Raw genomic sequence first — 6,000 nt, forward strand, 5'->3', positions numbered from 1 at the left:
CCTATGGTTCTTGTTTTTTCTCTTGTTGATATGATCTATCATGTTGATTGCTTTACAAGTGTTGAACCAACCTTGCATCCTGGGGATAAATCCCACTTGGTCATGATGAATAATCTTCTTAATGTATTGCTGGATCCTATTGGCTAGTATCTTGTTGAGAATTTTTGCATCTGTGTTCATCAGGGATATTGGTCTATAACTCTCCTTTTTGGTGGGGTATTTGTCTAGCTTTGGAATTAAGGTGATGCTGGCCTCATAGAACGAATTTGGAAGTGTTCCATCCCTTTCCATCTTTGAGAACAGCTTTAGTGGAATAGGTATTGTTAGTTCTTTAAACGTTTGATAGAATTCCCTTGGGAAGCCATCTGGCCCTGGACTTTTTGTTTTTGATGACTGCTTCAATTTCCTCCCTGGTTATTGGCCCTGATGTTCAGGTTTTCTATTTCTTCCTGTTCCAGTTTTGGTAGTTTGTGGTTTTCCAGAAATGCGTCCATTTCTTCTAGATTGCCTAATTTATTGGCGTATAGCTGCTCATAATGTTTTTATTTTTTATTTTATTTTTCATAATATGTTTCAAAAATCATTTATATTTCCTTGGTATTGGTTGTGATCTCTCCTTTCTCATTTGTGAGTATATTAATTAGAGTCTTTTTTCTCTTTTGTTTTTAATAAGGCTGGCTAATGGTTTATCTATCTTATTAATTCTTTCAAAGAACCGACTCCTGGTTTTGTTGATCTGTTCCACAGTTCTTCTGGTCTCTATTTCATTGAGTTCTGATCAAGTCTTTATTAACTCTCTTCTTCTGCTGGGTGTAGGTTTTATTTGTTGTTCTTTCTCCAGTTCCTTTAGATGCAAGGTTAGCTTGTGTATTTGAGTTTTTTCCAGTTTTTTGAGGGAGGCTTGTATTTCCCTCTCAGGATTGCTTTTGCTGTATCCCAAAGATTTTGAACTGTTGTATCTTCATTCTCATTAGTTTCCATGAATCTTTTTAATTCTTCTCTAATTTCCTGGTTGACCCTTTCATCTTTTAGCAGGATGGTCTTTAGCCTCCATGTGTTTGAATTTCTTCCAAATTTCTTCTTATGATTGGGTTCAAGTTTCAAAGCATTATGATCTGAAAATATGCGGGGGACAATCCCAATCTTTTGGCATTGGTTAAGACCTGATTTGTGACCTAGTATGTGGTCTGTTCTGGAGAAAGTTCCATGTGCACTTGAGAAGAATGTGTATTCTTGCATTTGAATGTAAAGTTCTATAAATATCTGTGAAATCCATCTGGTCTAGTGTATCATTTAAAGCTCTTGTTTCTGGGCAGCCCGGGTGGCTCAGTGGTTTAGCGCTGCCTTCAGCCCAGGGCCTGATCCTGGGGACCTAGGATCAAGTCCCACATCAGGCTCCTTGCATGGAGCCTGCTTCTGTCTATGCCTCTCTCTGTGTGCGTCTCTCATAAATAAATAAATAAAATCTTTAAAAAAAAATAAAGTTCTTGTTTCTTTAGAGATGTTGTGCTTAGAATATCTGTCATTTGCAGAAAGCGCAGTGTTGAAGTCTCCCAGTATTAGTATATTATTATCTAAGTATGTCTTTACTTTGGTTATTAATTGATTGATATAGTTGGTGGCTCCCACTTTAGGGGCATAAATATTCATTATTGTTAGGTCCTCTTGTTGGATAGACCCTTTAAGTATGATATAGTGTCCCTCTCCATCTCTTACTACTTTGGAATAAACTTTAATTTATCTGATATGAGGATGGCTACCCCTGCTTTCTTTTGAGGACCATTTGAATGGTAAATGGTTCTCCAACCTTTCATTTTCAGGCTGTAGGTGTGCTAAGGTCTAAAATGAGTCTCTTGTAGACAGCAAATAGATGGGTCCTGCTTTTTTATTCAGTCTGAAACCCTGCGCCTTTTGATGGGATCATTAAGCCATTCACATTCAGAGTTTCTATTGAATGATACGAATTTAGTGTCATTATAATACATATTCAGTCCCTGTTTTTGTGGTATTTCTTTGGGCTTCCTCTTTCTTTTACAGAGTCCCCCTTAATATTTTTTGCAGAGGTAGTTTGGTGGTCACATACTCTTTTAGTTTCTGCCTATCTTGGAAGCTCTTTATCTCTCCTTCCATTTTGAATGAGAGCCTTGCTGGATAAAGTATTCTTGGTTGCATGTTCTTCTCATTTAGGACCCTGAATATATCCTGCCAGCCCTTTCTGGCCTGCCAGGTGTCTGTGGAGAGGTCTGCTGTTAATCTAGTATTTCTCCCCATATAATTTAGGGATCTCTTGTCTCTTGCTGCTTTAAGGATTTTCTCTTTATTTTGGGGATTTGCAAGTTTCACTATTAAATGTTGAGGTGTTGAATGGTGAATGGTTTTTATTGATTTTAGGGGAGGATCTCTCTATCTCCTGGATCTAAATGGCTGTTTCCCTCCCCAAGTTAGGGACGTTCTCAACTATGATTTGTTCATATATGCTTCCTGGTCCTCTGTCCCTTTCGGCGCCCTCTGGAACCCCAATTAAACATAGATTTTTCCTTCTGAGGCTGTAATTTTTTTCCCCTTAACCTTTCCTCATGGTCTTTTAATTGTTTTTCTCTTTTTTCCTCAATTTCCTTCCTTGCCATCAATTTGTCTTCTATGTCACTCACTCTTTCTTCTACCTCATTAACCCTTGTCGTTAGGACCTCCAGTTTGGATTGCATCTCATTTAATTGATTTTTAATTTCAACCTGATTAGATCCAAATTCTGCAGTCATGAAGTCATTTATCCTTTTTTCCAGAGCCACCAGTAGCTTTATAATTGTGCTTCTGAATTGGTTTTCTGACATCGAATTGTAATCCAAATTCTGTAACTCTGTGGCAGAGAGTACTGTTTCTGATTCTTTCTTTTGTGGTGAGTTCTTCTTTCTAGTCATTTTGCTCAGTGCAGAGTGGCTAAAAATGAGTTGTACTTGTTGGAAGTGCAAACTCTTCTCTCTGTAGCATTCAAGCTGTTCTCTCTTTAAATCTCAGGTCGAATTCAAAGGTTTTCTGGATGATTTGAAAGTTATCTAGGTAAGTTGGTGGGGACAGGTGACTTGGGGACCCTACTCTTCTGCCATCTGATTTTCTTATTCCTTAGGGATGTATTTCTGTTTGATTTGTTATTTGTTGAATAGCACCCAGACTCTATAAGGTTACATGTTAACATGTAGGTTTTTGTCTGCTATTTATGCAAATAACTTCTTTCAGGTAACAAAAGAATAAAACCCCAACCAAACAAAGCAGAAACAAAAGCTCCCCAATCCTAAAGGTTATAGTCTCCTTGTCCTATATGACATTAACCAGTTGTGAATATAACCCAGAATTCCTATTTTAACATTCAGTGCAACTTTACCATCCTGCTGGTTATCTTTTAATTAAGTAAATAAATTGTAAAAAAAAAAAATTAGGTAAATAAATACAAGCTCTTTTCATGTTTATGAAAGTGAAGAAATGACAAAATTTTAACTTCTAAAAGGTTACACTTTGTCGAGGCACCTGGGCGGCTTAGTTGGTGAAGTGTCTGCCTTCCACTCAGCGTCGTGTCCTGGGGTCAAGCCCCAAGTTGGACTTCCTGCTCAGGGGGGAGCCTGCTTCTCTCTCTGCCCACTGCTCTTCCTGCTTGTGAGTTCGCTCTCTCAAATGAATAAATTAAAAAAAGTTTTTAAAAAAGTTATATTTTGTCACATGAGTTCACATTTACCTTCGCTTCCAGACGAAAAGCCTCTGGCTTGTTTCAAAGTTCTGTCTCCCTGTATCTGTAGCGAACCTGTCCAGCGACAAGAAGCCTGGCTTCCAACATTCTTCATCAATTTCCTCATTTTCTTGCTCTAAGGAAACACAGAAGTAGTTTCAAGTTGCTGGTCCATATTACTATGAAAATCGAAACTACTGACCAGTGTTCAGCATTTGTTTACAGTTCATTTGGATTCAGGGAGGACCAGCGGTCAGGATGCTGTGGACAGAGTGGTTTCTCAGCTTAGTTCTTCCCTGAGGTTGGGTGGACACTGAGTCTGCAGCGTGGACGGCAGGACGGTATGGTGTGCTCCATCACCCCAGCCACCGTGTTGTGAGCTGGGGGCTCCTTTCACAGGAAAACAGAGCCACTCTTTGCACAAGGGGGTCATTAAATAGAAATATCATATATACATGCAGCATAGTGTAAAAACAAGTTGTGCTTTGATCACCTCCCAGAAGCTGTGCATTCTTTACCAGTGACTTACGTTTTTACCAGCCTTTGGCTCCTCTCTTAACCACACATGAGTTCTTTCCAGCCACAAGGAAAATGATGGCATTGGCCCATTTTAATTAACTCTGGATACACTTCTCTCTTTGGAGTACTTTTGGAGACACTGGTATTCCTCCAGGGGCCCGGATCACGAGAAGCAGCTCCAGGCTCCGGGCTGGGGCTTTCAAAGCCAGTTCTAAAGAAGACTGTTCCTGATTGTTCAGTTTTCCATGTGGTGTTAGTGTACTTCCTGTGGTAAGGTAAATTTTTAATGATTTATTTAAATGACATCTTCATTTTTAGCGTTCAATAGCTTGACTGTGTGTTATGTTTGCATTGGGTCAGGGACAAAATTCTAACAAAGCCCCTCCCCTCCACTCCCCCCCTCTTCCCCCCCCCTCCCTGCCTACTCTCTCCCTCTCCCCCCTCCCACCCCCCTCTGCTCTGCCCTTCCTTGGACTCTGGAGGGCACCCCCTGTTTTCCATGTATGCAGTGGCCCTACAATCGATCTCTTCTTACACATTTGAAAATATTTCATAAAAGTGCCTGCCATTCATTCACATTAGGGTGTAAATAACGAATGACAGCTGAAAGCTCCACTCTTCTCTGGTGGAGCCCTGTGCACCAGGAAAGCTCGGGGAGCAGGAGTCTCCCCCGCAACTCCCCGGGGCCAGTTGGAGACAGTGGGGCTCAGTGCAAATGCAAATGTGGCCACATTCTCCCAAACTCGGAAAAGAAGTACCATTGAAATATCAAGCTTATTTATGATGTATGTATGTATTTATTTATTACAATTTTATTTATTTATTCATGAGACACACAGAGAGAGGCAGAAACATAGGAAGAAGGAGAAGCAGGTTCCCTGCAGGGAGCCCGATGTGGGACTCCATCCCAGGACCCCGGGGATCACAACCTGTGCAGAAGGCAAGACGCTCAACCACTGAAGCACCCAGGTGTTCCAAGCTTTTTCCTTTAATGATACTTTTTACTTACAAAAGATAGTAAGAATGACACCGAGGTTCAACATAAACTCAAAACTGTAAAAATATGCTATTTCTGGTATTCTAATTTTATATGATATGATGAATGATGTAGTTTTTATTAATTTGAATATCATGATGGATCATAGGATTTCTCTGACTCATTTTGCTGAAAATTCACTTACTGAGCCATGGAAACGCAAGGTGGTGACCAAGGAGCGTCAAGGTAGTGTGGGCCCTTCTGAGAGTAGCTGGCCTGCCCAGTCTGCTGCTGCCTTCTCCAGAAGTGGACGCTGTGGTGGAGTTTCACATCCACTGTGTTTACTAGGGATCAACATCTGAGAGTCTCGGTCAGAGGGAGAAGTCAAAACGCCACATACTTGGGCCAGAGTTCTGGCCAATCCCATGGGAGCCCTGGACCATCTGTGGTTTACCAGAGATGCAGGATGGGCATGAACGTCTTTGTAGTCTTGTCTCTGTCAGGCCCTGGGTGTGGGCTGCTCCCTCTGTAGGGACTTCTCAGCCTCAGGTCCTTTGGGGGTCTACTTGGGGCAGAACCACTGCCCTGAGGACACACCCTTCTCAGGTTGACCCACATCTCTCCTGGACTTCTGGAGAGAATGCTAGCTAACTGACTCCAGCTGTATACACATGGTAATACTCACAACCAAGAATACAAGGTTGGGGGAGGGGTGGCACCTGGAGGGATCACTTGGTGAAGAATCTGACTCTTGGTCTGGGGTTGTGGGTTTGAGCATCACATTGCA

The sequence above is a fragment of the Nyctereutes procyonoides genome, unplaced genomic scaffold, assembly GCF_905146905.1.
Source record: "Nyctereutes procyonoides isolate TBG_1078 unplaced genomic scaffold, NYPRO_anot_genome, whole genome shotgun sequence".
NCBI classification, from domain to species: domain Eukaryota; kingdom Metazoa; phylum Chordata; class Mammalia; order Carnivora; family Canidae; genus Nyctereutes; species Nyctereutes procyonoides.